The 16,005-nt window shown below is 48.3% G+C and overlaps 1 protein-coding gene across 2 annotated transcripts in view; it reads left to right on the top strand.

The window, feature by feature from the left end:
• SLIT1 (slit guidance ligand 1) overlaps positions 1–16,005 on the top strand; it is a 167,474-nt gene that overhangs the window by 1,334 nt on the left and 150,135 nt on the right. The gene's annotated exons all lie outside the window — the stretch shown is intronic.

Raw genomic sequence — 16,005 nt, 5'->3', positions numbered from 1 at the left:
CCCAGAGAGCTTTGTAGGGTGTGTGTGTGTGTGTGTGTGTGTGTGTGTGTTTATGGACCTATATAATTTGCTTTCCGAGATTCTCCTGCAGAATGTGTGATGTGTGAATTCCTAGTATCTGTAGTGTCACCTCAGTAACGGGAGGTTGTAAGAGTCCCTGTACGTGGGCCATGCGTGTGGATTTTTGGTCACATGCAGAGCCTTTGTGCTGCCTGCAGAGGTGACTGCCTCAAGAGATTTTTGAACCGGACTTTGGAGAAGGCTGCTGGCTCCTTTGAAACCTGCATACTCCTGCCCACACTCCTGGGCGATGGCAGTGGCTCTCAGGAAAGGCATACATATTTCGATAACTTGAGTACATTTTCATAGCTTCTAGCTGGCCAGAGCAGAAATTTGACCCTGGGGAGAGCTGTCTCCTGGATCAAACTCTCTACCAAGGTCAGCAATTAGTGAGCACACATTTGCCCCAGACTCTTCTTGGCTGAGTCTGAAAAATGCCCGTGGAGGTTTCAGAGAATTTGCAATCTAGATGCAATCTAGATGGGAATTGGTGTGTGTGTGTGTGTGTGTGTGTGAGAGAGAGAGAGAGAGAGAGAGAGAGAAAGAGAGAAAGAGAGAGAGTGTGAGGCCAGTGTGTGTTGTGGGGCTGGGGAGAGATGCTGTGTGGAGAGAGGTTGGACCAAATCAAGTTTCCTGTGCATTATCCTATGTGGCCACGGGGCAGCCTGTGCATTATGCTCTGTGGCGGTGGAGAGGGACTGAGGGGCAGAAATCTACCCAGAGGAGCCTTGAGGTTGCAGGGTTACCCTCCACACCTGTTCACTGTGGACCTGTTCTCTGTTGCTTTGCCTCATCCACAGGGCATTTCTCCTTCAGTTGTTACCCTGGTAGCAGCCTAGGTCTGACACACAGTAGCCCCTTGCCTTTGCTTCTGGATCTGAATCTTGAAATTATCTCATTCCTTGCTCTATCTCTCCATCCTTAGTTTTGAGGACAGTATCTGTTTTGATGTTCAGGAACTCTTGGGCTCTCTTATAATCAAAGTGGAATGGAAGTGAAGTTTCCTAGTGCAAAAGAAAGAGTCGGGGCAGCCCTGGTGGCGCAGTGGTTTAGCGCCGTCTGTGGCCCGGGGTGTGATCCTGGATACCCTGGATCGAGTCCCACATCAGGCTCTCTCTGTATGATGCCTGCTTCTCCTCTGCCTCTCTCTCTCTGTCTCTATGAATAAATAAATAAAATCTTTAAAAAAAAAAAAACAAAAGAAAGAGTCGGGGCTCCAACTGCTAGGTTTCTGTGTGACCTTGGGCAAGTGGCTTAACTTCTCTGAGCTTAGTTATTTTCTATCCAGAAAATGGGGCTGCTGATACTAAAGTCTCTGGTTCAGTCCTCTGGTGAGGACTGAAGATAATATGTGGAAAGTGCCTGGTTCATGATGATGCTCACTGAGTGAGAGGCATTATTATGATAGGATCAGGAGAAGAGTCTCATTATTTAATTCAGCAAATGTTCACAGAACCAGGAACTGCCCTCAGCTCTGAGGCTCCAGCAGGGAGTGAACATGTCCCTGCCTTCAAGGGGTGTACAGTCAAGAGACCTGGGCAGGGGACACCAAACTGAAAGCTTTTGGGAGAGGGTCAGGCTGGCAGTGTGATGGGGAGCACTGGGGTGGGAAGCACTTTTCTTGAGGGGAAGGTGCTTCTCAGAGGATGGGCCATTTTATCAGCACTTGGTGGGACCCAATAGTGGTTGGCGGGAGCCTGCTAAGCAGAGAAGGCAGGCAGCCCAAGCTGAGGGGATGCATGAGCAAAAGGCCTGCAGATGTGCCTCTGCCAGCCTGATGGGTGAACAGACTAGCTTTGGCCCTGGGCTGCAGCATGCTGTGTCTAGTTGGAAAGTGATGAGGCTTGAGGCTGGGAAGGTTGGGAAGAGTCAGGAAGCCTTCCCTGGATTTTCCCTTTGGGGACTTCAGAGATGGAATCCATGGTGCATTATTGTAGAAGAGCCAGGGGTGTCTGGTCTTTGCTATTTGCAAAACTTCTTGGGTGGGGAAAGGATATAGAAAGCAGAGGGAGCCTGCCTTTGCAGCAGGCAGGCCTTGAAAGAGCCATTTGAGGAAGAAAGGAACACCCAAAGAGAGGGTGAGAGCCCAGGCAGACTTAAAATAACTGTAGCAAATGCTCTCTCTAATCGATATGGGTGTCTTGCAGTTCTGGGGGCCGAAACAGCAAGTCTGAGGCTGTGAAATTTGGAGAGACTGCAGCTGTGCATTCGCCTTTTGTCTTCTGGGCAGTGTCTATGACGGCCTGCGAGGCCCCACAACTTTATGGTCCTGTATCCCATAACTCTGGGTCCAGGCCTATCACCCCAAGTGGGAAGAAATTGGTGTGCTGCGGAGACTTCTGGGAAGAGACTGTGCAGGCCCCAGAGCTGTTGAGGAAATTGGCTCAGCCAGAGGGGCTGTGGGGCTGGTGGGCTGGAAGACGAAGGGATGCTGAATAATTCACTGTGATGGAACAATTAAAATACAGAGTGAGGGTTAGGGGTGTGGTGGAGGAGGCCTGATCGCTTCATCTCTTTGTAGAATTCAGGCCCAGAGGGACCTAGCCATGGCCACTATTAATTGTCTTTTCTTCCACTCAAGGACTTTGACTTTCAGTTGAAAAAAAATTTTTTTTAATTAAAAAAGCCTTTCAGACTAGAGCATCCAGGAGTGTGTGGTAAGAGAGTGTAGTATGGGGGGGGGGGACACCCCATCTCCCTTCCACCCCCAGGCACTTGTATTCTAGGCTTACTACAGATTCCCCTTGTAGGTACAGGGTGCAGAGAGGAGAGAGGCCTGAGGATGGTCAGGCCAGGACGGGCCCTGGGGAAGATTTACTGGCTTCCATTTGCACCCCCAGCCCAGTATTGTCTGCTGTTTGTCAATTTCTGGGGCCCGCTCTCTTGCATCCCGGCCAGTTTGTCCACTGCCCTAGCTCCCTGCCTGCTGCAGGGGCATGGAGGGTCCTTGCCTTTTCCTGGCTCGGTCCCCTAAAACTGGAAGCCCCATTAGATGGGGCTTGGTGGTCATGCCCAAGGAAGACTTCCCTGGACTGATTGTTTGGGAGCCTGTTTGGAATGCCAAATAATGATTGGGTGGTGGTCATGGAGAGGGATCAGGGGGCTGGACGGAAGCCATGTCTACACTGTGGTGTTCTGTGGTGGAGATCTGTGCTGTGCAGGGGTGGCTGCATCTAGGTGGGACTTGTGTCTCCAGTAGCAGGTGCTCTGGGCTCATTGCTGGGTTCTGCATGACTGGTGGCAGGCCCCTGGTGCTGTTACTCCATCTGCTATGAGACTCTGTTTCCCCATCTGTAAAAGGGAATGATGACTGTGTTGTGGGTTGATGAGGGTTAAGTGAGCAAAGGCATTGTAGAGGGCCTGGTGGCGTGCTTGGCACAGGGCTGGTGTGTGAAAATGCTTTGTGATTTATTTATTTATTTTAAAAATTTTGTTTATTCATAAGAGACACACACACAGAGAGACAGGCAGAGACAGAGACAGAGGCAGAGGGAGAAGCAGGCTCCATGTAGGGAGCCTGATGTGGGACTCGATCCTGGGACTCCAGGATCACACCCTGGGCCGAAGGCAAGCCCTAAACCGCTGAGCCACCCAGGGATCCCTATGCTTTGTGGTTTAACTAGATGATGTTATTATTATTTTTATTACTTAAGAAGCTCAAGCAAAGGTTTGAGGATTTGGTGGGGCAGGAGAGAGTTTGGGAGGTAAGTATGTGAATTGGCCATGCTGCAAGCCGCTATCCTGGAGTCTGGCTGCGCAGAGTGCTTGTTCCTTGTCCCTGGGCATCTTTGTCTCTGGCTCCTGCAGTTTGGAAGAAGGAGCAGGGTGGTAGCATGCAGGGATTCTCTGCAGGGTAGATGGTGTGATGGCATGGCTCTGGAGCCAGACTGTGTGGGTCGTTAGCCCCACTCTGCCACTCAGCAGCTGGGGGGACCTTGGACAAGTTATGGAGCTTAATTAATTCATTCAACAGATAGCTGTCTATCGAATGTCTGCATGGCACCAAGTGAATAGTGCCGCACAGAAACCCAAACCGCCTGTCTCTCTCTGAATTTTAGTCCAGCAAGGGAGGAAATGATGAATGGCACAATGTGAGAATAAACACATTTTGCAAACTGGGGTAAGTGCTCTGGAGGAAAGTGTGACTTCTCAGCACTCATGTTTCCTTGCCTTTAACGTGGAGACAATGACAGGACCTGCTTGCCAGGCTCATTGTGAGGATTAACCACAGCAGTGCTGGAAGCAGTGCTTTGCAATGGGCCTGGCACACAGCAAGTGCCCTGTAAATGGTAGTATTATTATTGTTATTAAGGTGACAGGATTGCAGGGACAGGAAAGGAACTGGGGTGCCACTCAGGGCTGGATCCCAGCATGGCCCTGTTCCCTCTTCCCTCACTCTGCAGCCACTGGTGCTCCAGATCCCCTGCGAACCCCGCCCCTGCCTCCGAGGTGTGGTCTTTGAGGCAAGGGGCTGGTGCTTGGTGGCCCTGGCTGCCAGAGGCTGCCAGCAGGGGTGGCCGAGCCCTTTGGGGCCACGTGAAGGGCGGCGGGGACAGGCAGCTCCTGCTTTATTGGAAGCAGACGGGAGCTTGGCGGACTTGCTGCCTCCAGTTCTGTGCCGGCATTAGCAGCTCGGCAGGGCTCTTGCTTAATGGGATTTTCTCCCCAAATGCTGTAATTATCGCCATACAAATACTTATTACCCAGAGCAGATGACGGCCGGGCCTTGGGCAGTAGCCAGGGAGCTGGGCTGTGCTTGGGGGTGGAGAACTGGCTCCTCTTTTTGATGGAGTTTACGACCCCCCTCCTCTTCTTTCTGGAACCCAGCCTGTGGCGGACAAACAGCTGTTGGGCACCTGCCGTGTGCATAGTGTTGAGAGAGGTCCAGAGTGTGGACCCGCTCCCCAGGGAGCTTGCAGGCTGGTGGGCGAGAAAGGTCTGTCTGCAGAAGAACAAATGTGTAAAGATGTCTGTAGGGACGCAGAGCACAGTGGCTACCAGCACAGGCTTTGGTGTGAGAATGGCCTACTTTGAATCCTGGCTCCAGCGACTACCACCTGAGAGATCCCAGCTGGCTCACTAGTGACTCAGTGTCTTCATTGGTAAAGTGGAGCCAATGATAGCACTTAGCTTGCAGGGCTGTGAGTTTGAACAAAATACTCTATGCAGGGGCATGTGGGTGGTTCAGTGGTTGAGTATCTGCCTTTGGCTCAGGTTGTGATCCTGGGGTCCTGGGATGGAGTCCTGCATCAGGCTCCCTGCAGGGAGACTGCTTTTCCCTCTGCCTATGTCTCTGCCGCTGTGTCTCTTGTGAATAAATTAATAAATCTTAAAAAAAAAAAAAAAAAAACCTCCGTGTAGAGTGGTTAGAATAATGTTGGCATGTAGAAAGTACTCTGTCAGTGTTAGAGATGAGGAGATGGGCTTGGGGGTGGGAAGGAAGGGCTGAACCCCTGCACTGATAGGGCTTGAGGCTGGGCAAGACCCAGGGACAGACAGAGCTAAAGCGAGGGTGGGGGAATCTGGGGCATCAGAAGGTGTGTGCCATACATTTGAGGAGGAGAGTAAGGAGCGGATCCAGCCGGTGGGGTGCACATTAGTATTGGTGAGTTCTGAGAGAGGAGATTAAAGTAATGGGTGAGCAATCAGGTCATGGGGCTGGGAAATAGGGAGCCATCAGAGGGAGTATGTGTGTATATACAATTTTTATAAAAATGCTTTTTTTAAATTCAGGGATTTAAAAAAATCTCCAGAGTTGTGCAAACATCACCACAATCCAGTTTTATTTTTTTAAAGATTTTATTTATTTATTCATGAGAGACAGAGAGAGAGGCAGAGACACAGGCAGAGGGAGAAGCAGGCTCTATGCAGGGACCTGATGTGGTTCTCGATCCCGGGACTCCAGGATCACACCCTGGGCCGAAGGCAGGTGCTAAACCTCTGAGCCACCCAGGGATCCCCTCACAATCCAGTTTTAGAATTTTTTTTATTACTCCAAAGAATCCTTTGTGCTTGTTGTAACTTTTTACTTTGCTAAAATTTCAAATTTGTAGAAAAGTTGCAACAAAAGTATTAGGAACTCCTATATATCTGTTGTCCAGATTCAATTGTTTATATTTTTCCCCATTTGCTTTATCATGTATTATGCACATGCACAATTTTTTCAGAACTATTTAAGATTAGGTTGGGGGGCACCTGGCTCACTTGGTCAGTAGAACATGTGACTCTTGATCTCGAGCTTGTGAGTTCAAGCCCCATATTGGGTGTTGGGCATAGAGTTTACTTAAAAAAAACATGAAAAAAAAAGATTAGGAGTGCCTGGGTGGCTCAGTTGGTTAAATATCCGACTTTTGGTTTCAGCTCAGGTCATGATCTCATGGATCATGGATGGAACCCTGCATCAGGCTCTGTGCTCAGTGGAGAGTCTGCTGAGATGGTCTCCCTCTGCTATCAACATCCCAGAATTTAACACTGATACAGTACCGTTATCTTCTTCATTGTTGATGTTTGCATTACATCAGTTGTCTCAACAGTGCCTTCTGGGGTGATCAGAAGGTGTGTGTGGGATCACACGTGACATTTACTTGTCACAGCCCTTTAGTCTCCTTTAATTTGGACTAATTACTTGGCCTTTCTTTGTTTTTCTTGACCTTTATGCTTTTGAAGAATACAGGCCATTTATTTCATAGAAGGTCACTCAGTTTGGCTTTGTCTGCTTTGTCCTATCATTACACTGAGGTTATGTCCTTTTGGCAGGCGTGCTAAGTTAGTGATGTCCTGCCCTTCTCAACGGGTCATGTCACAAGATACATGATGTCAATTTGTCCAACACTGGTGATTTTCATTTTGATCACTTGGTATGTGGGTGTCTGCCAGGCTTCTCTGCCAAAAAGTGACTATTTTCCCCTTTATTGTTAATAAGTCATTTGTGGGGAGGTACTTTGAGGTGATGTAAATATCCTGTTCTTCATCAAACTCTCACTAGCGTTAACACCCATTGCTGAGACATTTCTAATTTTCTCATTTCTTCTCTGTTTATTAGTTGGCATTCTACTGTAAGAAAGAACTTTTCCTTCTCCTCCATCTGTTTTTCTGTTTATAACATTATGGACTCATGAATTATTATTTTATTCTTTGAGTTATTTTTATTTTGATGTTTGGCTGGTGGAAGCCCCTTCAAGCTGCCTGTGTGTCCTTTTGAAAAGATCCTTTGAGCACGTACCCCCAGGGGTTTTGAATGAAGGGGACAAGTGCAAAATAGTGTTTTAAGACATTCTGTTGTCTGGCTTTGGTGTGGAGAATAAACGGAGCAGGAGACCAGCTGGCAGTGGGGAGACCAGTTGGTTATGGTGATGGTGACTATGATTTCTGGCTTGTCTATGACAGTGGTTTAGCTGCCATTGCTGTATTTTTATTCTTTAAAAAAAATTGAAGACTTGTATTTAAAAATAATTTTAGACTTGCAGAGAAGTTTCAAAAATAGTGCAAAGAGAGTTGCCATGTACCCTTCACCCAGCTTCCCCTAGTGTTCACATCTTTCTTATCTAGAGCACAATGATTAAAACTAAGGAATTAATATTAGTACAAGACTATTAACTAAGCTACAGACTTTATGTGCATTTTACCAGCTTCTCCACTAAATGTCCTCTTTCTGTTCCAGGATCCAGTCCAGGATTCCACATGGTGTTTAGTTGTCATTTCCCCTTATTCTCCTTTTAGTCTGTGAGAATTTCTTAATCTTTTCTTGCTTTTCATGACATGACCACTTTTGACAAGTACTGGTAAATTATTTTGTAGAATGCTCTTCAGTTTGACTTTGTTTGGTGTTTCTTCCGGACTGGATTGAGATTATGGATTTTGGACGGGAAGGACGTAAGGATGGTGTCCTCAGGGCATCCTATTGGGATGACACTGATACATCTCATTGCTGGTGGTGTTAACTTTAGTCTCTTGGTGAAGATGGGGTGCAGCCAGTTTTCTTCCCTGAGTTTGCATCTGAAGTTACTAAATATCTGGGGGAGATATGTTGAGACTGCCATGGCCTTTTTTGTCCTCATATTCTCACCCTCTAATTTTAGCACCCATTAACGGATCTTGCCTGCAACCATTATTATCCAATTTTGATTTTCTATTTCCCTCATTCCTTCTACATTTATTAATTGGAATTCTTCTGTAGGGGAGAGCACTTTATTGCTTTTTAAGAAGCTGATTTGTTTGATGGGTACCTGGGGTTTTGATTTTCCTGAGGGCAGAGGCGGTGTCTCATGTACCTTTGTATTCCTATTGCCTGGTACATGGTAGGTGCTTAAAAAATGTGTGTTCAATGAGTTTTTTTTTAAACACTTGCTAAGACATTTTGTATTTCTGATCTTTGCTTTAGAAAATAAAGTTATTGTGGGTTGAATCATGGTCCCCAGAGATGTCTGTGTTCCAATCCCTGGAACCCATGCATATGTTGCCTCACATGGCACAAGGGGCTTTGCAGATGCAGTCAAGGATCTTGAGATGAGAGATGACCTTGCATGATTAAGGTAGGCCCGTCATCCCAGGGGCCCTATAAGAGAGAGGCAGGAGGATTAACCCTGGAGAAACGGAAGCAAGAGGTGGGAGTGGTGACCGGAGGGACCACAAGCCAAAAGAGGCCTCTAGAGCTGTAGGATAATACATTCGCGTTGGTTTAAACCCCAAAGCGGGTAGTAATTTGTTACAGCAGCAGTAGGCTATGGCCACAGCCCTCATGGAGTTAGGCCACAGAGGCCGAGCCGCAGGAGGAAGCAGATCTGGACCAAGGTAGAAATGCAGAGAGAGAAAATAGGAGGGTTGTGGGGCCTCAAGGCTCCAGCCTGGGAGAATGATCTTGTGAATGGAGTAAATGTAGGGAAGGTGGCTGATCCTGGAGGGGAAGCCACAAAGCTGGCATCTACCTCTTTTGTTTGAATTGCCAGTAATCAGCTACGTGAAAAAGATGTAGGGGTTGGTTACTCTGTAGAGTATGTGGACTAGAGAGACAGTTTGGCAGGGCCTCCTGGGGAGGAGTTGGAACAGAAACTTCAATGGGAATAAGAATTTACTGTGGGGGGGGGGGGCACCCAACTGGCTCAGTTGGGAGAGCATGCAACTCTTGATCTCCAGGTTGTGAATTTGGGCCCCATGTTGGGTGTAGAAATTACTTACAAAGATAAAATCTTAAAAAAAATAAAAGAATTTCCTGGGAAGCTGGTATGAAATATAGATTCTGAGACTCATCCCAGAGATGTTGATTCAGCAGATTTTGGGCGAAGGCAGTTCAGGTGATTCAGAGGCAGGAGGTGCCCAGAACACAATCTGAGAAACACTGCTTATTTCTGGGGGTTTCCTGGTGAGGAAAGTACATCCTTGGTTGATGCATGAAATTACCTTTAGTTTTTGCCCACATTAAAGTGGTAGGAGGTGAAATGGCTGAAGGTGGGCAAAAGGTACTGACTTCCAGTTATAAAGTCAGTAAAGTCCTGCGAGGTAATGTATAGCATGGAGACTGCAGTTAATAATACTGTATTGTATATTTAAAAGTTGTTAAGGGCAGCCCAGGTGGCTTAGCGTTTAGCGCCGCCTTCAGCCTAGGATGTGATCCTGGAGACCTGGGATCAAGTCCCATGTCAGGGGGCCTGCTTCTCCCTCTGCCTGTGTCTCTGCCTCTCTCTGTGTAAGTGTGTCTCTCATGAAAAAATAAATAAAATCTTAAAAAAAAAAAGTTAAGAGAGTAGATCTTAAAAGTCCTCATCGCAAGAAAAAAAAATATTGTAACTATGTGAAGTGACAGATGTTAAGTAGACTTACTGCGCTGATCATTTTGCAATATATACAGATATCTGATCAAAATGTTATATGCCTGAAACTAATATAATGTTGTATGTCAGTTGTATACCTCAATTAAGAAAAAAAAAAAAAAAAGAGGGCAGGCAACAAGAAGAAGGTGGAGAGGCTGGAGGAGCTCCTGGCCGTTTGTGGGTCTGGACCTGGCTCGGTAGTTGCTGCCCAGGCCAGAGGAGTTTGGAGGTGGGGAGGCTTAGCCTGGGAGAGCAGCCAGGCTGTCTGAGGACGAGGGCTGAGGACGGCTTCTGGACCTGTGGTGGGGGTCACCAGCCAAGCTGGGCAGCCGGTTTCCTGGGAGAAGTGGGAGGCGAAGGCAGATGGTTGGGGAGCGAGTGGGTGGTGAGGAAATCTGTGGGAGGACAGAACACCAGGAGCTCTGAGGGGGAGCGGGCTTCAGAGCCAGTAGCTGGCAGTGTAGGGGCAGGTGGGCCAGAGCATGCAGGGGAGGGGGGCGATTTGGAAAGGAGGAGCCAGACAATTGGGGGTGGAGGATATGGGTCAGAGGAGGAGCATGGCAGTGAGGGATTGTGGTGGTGTCAGCAATCACCCCAGAGAGCCCCCCACCCGGGCCAGGCCCAGAGTGATGCTTTACCCTCCACTGCCCTTTCCCTGCTCACAACAGTCCCGGGAGGAAGGTATATCAGCACTCTGCTGCTGAGGAGAAGGTTGGGGAGGCACATCATCTGCTCGGTGGCACAGGCTGGTGAGTGGGGTGCCTAGGGTCCCCGAGCCTTGAGGCTCTGAGACGTGTACATGTTTAGTTTTTAAATCTGACTACTGCACCACGTATCTGAATAAGGCCTGGCTTCTTTCATTCATTCATTTATCAAACATTCATTCAGCACCTATAAAACCCCTATAGGGCTTAGCACAGGAGCATAAAGGCAAATTGGCCATGATTGAGCCCAACCTATACATGTTTACAGGGTGGACCCAAGTGTAGGCTGGCATAGGGAGGGGTGTCCAGCTTCAGGGTAGGGCTGGTGAGCAGAGTTGGGGGCAGTGGTGTTACAGGTGGAGGTCAGTGTCAGGGAGTTAGGGGCCTGGGGTAGGCGGTGAGTGGAGAGAGGGCTGGCAGGCAATGGACACAGAGGCTGGTGGCTGACAGTGGGGCACTGGCTGTAGGCTGTGCTTTAGGGGTGGGCCCCAGACCTGGAAAGGGGATTGGCAAAAGTAAGGGCAGGCCTTGGTAATGAAGAGACTGGGGTGCAGTTTGAACCTCAGAATAGAACACACCACAGAACTGGGGTTAACACCTGGTCCCTGACCACCTTATACCCATCAGGATGGCTGCTATCAAAAAACAGGAAATAACAATTGGTGTTGAGGATGTGGGGACATTGGAACCCCAGTGTACTATTTCGGGGAATGTAAAATATGCAGCCCCTCTGGAAAATACTCTGATGATCTCCCCCAAATTAAATAGAATTACCATATGATCCAGCAAGTCCACTTCTGGATATACACCCAAAAGATTTGAAACAGGGTCTCAGGGATATTTGTACACCCATGTTCATCGCAGCATTATTCATAAAAGCCACCAGAGGGTGGAAGCAGCCCACGTGTCCATCTACAGATGAATGGATAAACATAATATGATATAGACACACAGATAGTGGAATATTCTTCAGCCCTAAAAAAGGAAGGAGATCCCATCATATGCTGCAAAGAGGACATTAATGCTGAGTGAAATAAGCCAGTCATAGAAAGACAAGTACTGTGTGATTCCACTTATATGAAGTATCTAAAATAGTCAAATTCACAGGGCACCCGGGTGACCCTGTCGGTTAAGTGTCTGCCTTTGGCTCAGGTAATGATCTCAGGACCCTGCTCAATGGGGAGCCTGCTTCTCCTTCTCCCTCTCCCTCTGCCCTTCTACCCTGGTTGTGTTCTCTCTCTCTCACGCTCTCTGTATCTCTCTCTCAAATAAATAAAATCTTTTAAAAAAATAGTCAAATTTGTAGAGACAGAGAAGCAGAATGGTGGTTGCCAGGGTCAAAGGGAGGGAGAAATGAAGAGTTATTGTTTAATGGGAACAGAGTTTTGGTTTTTCAGGATGAAAAATCTCTGGAGATCTGTTGCACGACAATGTGAATATGCTTAACACTACTGAACTGCACACCTAAACTAGTTAAAGTGGTAAATTTTGTTATCTATATTTTATTGGAATTAAAAGAAAAAAAAAAAAGAAGAATCTGGGCCCTGGAGTGAGAGACATGCTTGGGCTTGACTCCTCAACCTCCTTACCAGCTAGCTGATCTTGAACGAGTTACTTAAATGCTTTATGCCTCAGTCTCTTCATAACGGGAGTCAGAACTGATAATAAACCTTTGAGCCAGGTGCTGTCCTGAAGCTTAGATTAGCTTGGTTGTGATAGTACACATATTGCTGGTATTCAAGCCAAAGTGACAAGACAGGTCCTCAGGAGCCCAGGGCAGAGTGGGACTGTAGCAGCTCTGCCCCCTGCGTGGGGCCCCTGGTACTCATCCCTGGGGCTTCTTGACCAGTGGTGTGCTGGAGGCCAGTCCCAGGGCTGGGGTTGATTCCGGGCCTGTGGGCTCTGCTGGGTGTGGGGGGTGTGAGGGGCTTGGGGGGCTCCTGACCCTGACCTGCCGGTGCCTGAGGATTGTGGGCAAGGCTCAGCCAGCTGATGGGAGTGTGTGCTGCACTTCGGCTGAGATATGCCAGCAGCAGCTGGGCTTGTGGGCAGGGTCGCTCCTTCAGCCTATTTTCTCTCTGTTCAGTGAACATTTACTGTGTTGAGGGTGCTGGGCTTACACAGGGAGCAAACCAGATGTGGCATCTGCCCCTGTGAGCCTGGCAGGAGAGACTGGCCTTCACAAAGGACTGCATGTTGCACACAGCTCCAGATTCCAATCCTAGTTCTGGCGGAGGAGCCGAGTGAACACACCCGGGAGGCTGGTCTAGAACAAGTGTCTCAGGGCAGCCCAGGTGGCTCAGTGGTGTAGCGCCACCTTCATCCTGGGGCGTGATCCTGGAGACCTGGGATTGAGTCCCACTTTGGGCTCCCTGCATGGAGCCTGCTTCTCCCTCTGTCTGTGTCTCTGCCTCTCTCTCTCTCTCTCTCTCTCTAAAAAAAAAAAAAAAAAAAAGAACAGGTGTTTCAACTGAAGCCCTGAAGGGCGTTAGGGATCAGTCAGGTGTATGTGTTGGTGGGCAGGACTGTTCTGGGCAGTTCTGGGCTGAGAGAGCAACGTGGGCAAAGGCTCCAGCTGAGACAGGAATGCTGGTGTGTTGAAGGAAGCAGAGGAGCAGAGCAGCTCAAGTCCTGAAGGCTGGTATTTTCCTCTGAGAGCTGCTGAGGAAAAAGCAGTCTTTTAACCTGTGGGCTCTGTGGGAAGTCATTGGTAACACAGCAGCATCTTCTGTGTGTGGAGCTTTTCTTGGTGGATATCCATTTGGGGAGAGCATTTCTTTTTAACTTTTATTTTTTTATTTAAAAATTTATTATTTAAAAAATATTTTTAGGTAATCTCTACACCCAGTATGGGGCTCAAACTCACAATCCTGAGATCAAGACCTGCATGCTCTACCAACTGAGCCAGCCAGGTGCCCCCCCCCCCCCCCCCCGCCAATTTATTTATTTTTAAGTCAAATAATTGACATACAGTGGTAGATTAGTTTCAGGTGTACAACATAATGATTTGATAAAGGAGAACATTTCTTTTCCTTTTCCTTTTCTTTTCTTTTTTAAATAGTTCCCAGCGTGGAACTCAACATGGGGCTTGAACTCATGACTCTGAGATCAAGACCTGAGCTGAGATCAAGAGTTGGACACTTAACCAACTGGGGCCACCCAGGTGCTCCAAGGAAGAACATTTCTTAGTGTAGTTTTTTTTTCTTTGTGTTGGGGGGCAGGGAAATGTAAAACCCCCACAGCACATCCTGTTTGGAATATGTCCATTTTAATGCAAATCTGTTCATGCATTCAAGAACTACTTCTTGCAGCATCTGTGAGGTGCCACTTAACAGTGTTAGGCCCTAAGGATACAATACTGAGAAAAAACCAACAGGGCGCACCTGGGTGGTTCAGTCAGTTATGGTCTGCCTCCAGCTCAGGTCATGATTCCAGGGTCCTGGATCCTCAAGTCACATTGGACTCCCTGCTCCGTGGGGAGTCTGCTTCTCCCTCTCCCTCTGCTGGCCACTCTCCCTGCTTGTGCTCTCTCTCTCTGTCAAATAAATAACTAGAATCTTAAGAAAGAAAGAAAGAAAGGAAGGAAGGAAGGAAGGAAGGAAGGAAGGAAGGAAGGAAGAAAGAAAAGAAAGAAAGGAAAGAAAGAAAGAAAAGAAAAGAAAAGAAAAGAAAAGAAAAGAAAAAAGAAACCACAATCCATGTCCTCAAGTAGCTTATAAATTCATGTAGGGGCTGAGATAGCAGTCAAGGAAGCTCCCAAATCCAAATCTGTTTGGTGTTGCAGAGGAGGGGCTTGGGGGTGTTCTGCAGGCCTGTTATAGGGAGTTTGATCAGCTGGAAGGAAAAAGTTGGAATCAGGCAAAGAGGAAGGACTATTCTAGGCAGAGGGGATGGCAGTTCAAAGGCCCTGCCACAGGAGGGAGCGAATCAGAACGGGAGGGGGGGCAGGGGGGCGGCAGCGTGTGGGGCAGGCCACGTGGGCCTTGTAGTTCTTGGTAAGGAGATTTTTTTGTATCAATTCCAAGAGCAATGGGGATTCATTGAAGGGCTTAAGTGGGAGTGACACGATCAGATCTGCATCTTGAAAGGATGCCTCTGGCTGTGGCTAGGAGAACAGATTGGAGGGGAGCCAGAGGGGATGTGGGGCGCCCAGTTAGTTGGCTCTGTGGGGGCTCCAGGCACTCCATGAGCAGTGGCATGGGTGTGCAGCTGGGCGGCCTGCAGGTTGGGGTGTTCAGCCTGTCATTCAGGGGGCCCTCGCTGGGTAGGACCCCCTCCGTTCTCTCTTCTGACTGCAGGCTCTCACTGCCCCGGATTTGGCCAGGTTAAGATTTCAAAGGACAGAGCCGAGGTGTACAGTTCCCCAGCCCAGACACCTGTCTCAGCTCCAGCCAGAGCTGCATGTTTATTTTTTGGAGATCCAGCAGGGAGGGGTTCGGAGCATCCCTGGGCCTCAGCCTCACCATGGCCACACAGGCTTGGGGCACCATGGAAAGGTTCTGGTCCCTTAGGGAACTGGTGCTGGAAGTGGCGGAGCTCTAAGAGCAAGAAATGCTCGCAAGGCATGTGGGACCCCCAGGACACGCCAGGAGGGACCCAGGCTGTTTATTCCTGCAGCGTTCAGAAATCCGAAGGGGTTCTTTCCGTTTATCACCAAACACCCAGGTGCTGGGGATCAGAGTTTTGTTTCCTGAAAGGATTTAAGAAATCCTTGTGTGTTTTTGTTTTTATCTTGGTAACTTCGCCTCAGAGGATTTTCTCCAAAACCTTTTACCACTGAGGCTTTTCTTTCAGGGTAAGACCACACAGGAGCTGATGGATATCAGGGCCATTTGCCACTGGAGTGTATTTCCTTCTGGGGGAGAAGGATGGATGCACACCCCTCACTTTTGGAAGAGAGAGAACTGTCTTAGGCCATCTTCCCTGGGCCTTACCGTCCTGGCACCTGCAGGGCATGGGCAGCTGCTGGCTACCCCCGGCTCAGTGGGCTGCCTGTCCTGCACCAGCCTGAGCGGAGCCTGGGGCACTGTCCTCCTGGTGGAGCCATAGCCCTTGAGGGAAACCTCCGCAACAGTAGTAGCAGTGAATTAATCACAGCACATAATACTGATGCAAAGAGCCCTTGTGTGTGCCAGGCATTGCTCTCCGTGTTTTAGAAATATTGTCATTGAGGCACCTGGGTGGCTCAGTTGGTTAAGTGGACGACTCTTGGTTTTGGTTCAGGTTGTGATCTTGGGGTCCTGAGATCAAGCCCTGTGTTGGGCTCCAGGCTCAGTGTGGATTCTGCTTGAGATTCTCCCTTTCCCTCTGTCTGCCCCTCTCTAAAATAAATAAATAAATAAATAAATAAATAAATAAATCTTAAAAGAAAGAAATATTACGTTATTTACATCTCACCATACTTCTAAGAAGTAGTTACTGTCATTATCCTCATT

The sequence above is a fragment of the Vulpes vulpes genome, chromosome 15 (assembly GCF_048418805.1).
Source record: "Vulpes vulpes isolate BD-2025 chromosome 15, VulVul3, whole genome shotgun sequence".
Taxonomy (NCBI): domain Eukaryota; kingdom Metazoa; phylum Chordata; class Mammalia; order Carnivora; family Canidae; genus Vulpes; species Vulpes vulpes.
The sequence above is the reverse complement of the archived record's forward strand: the minus strand, read 5'-3'. Positions and strand labels throughout refer to the sequence as shown.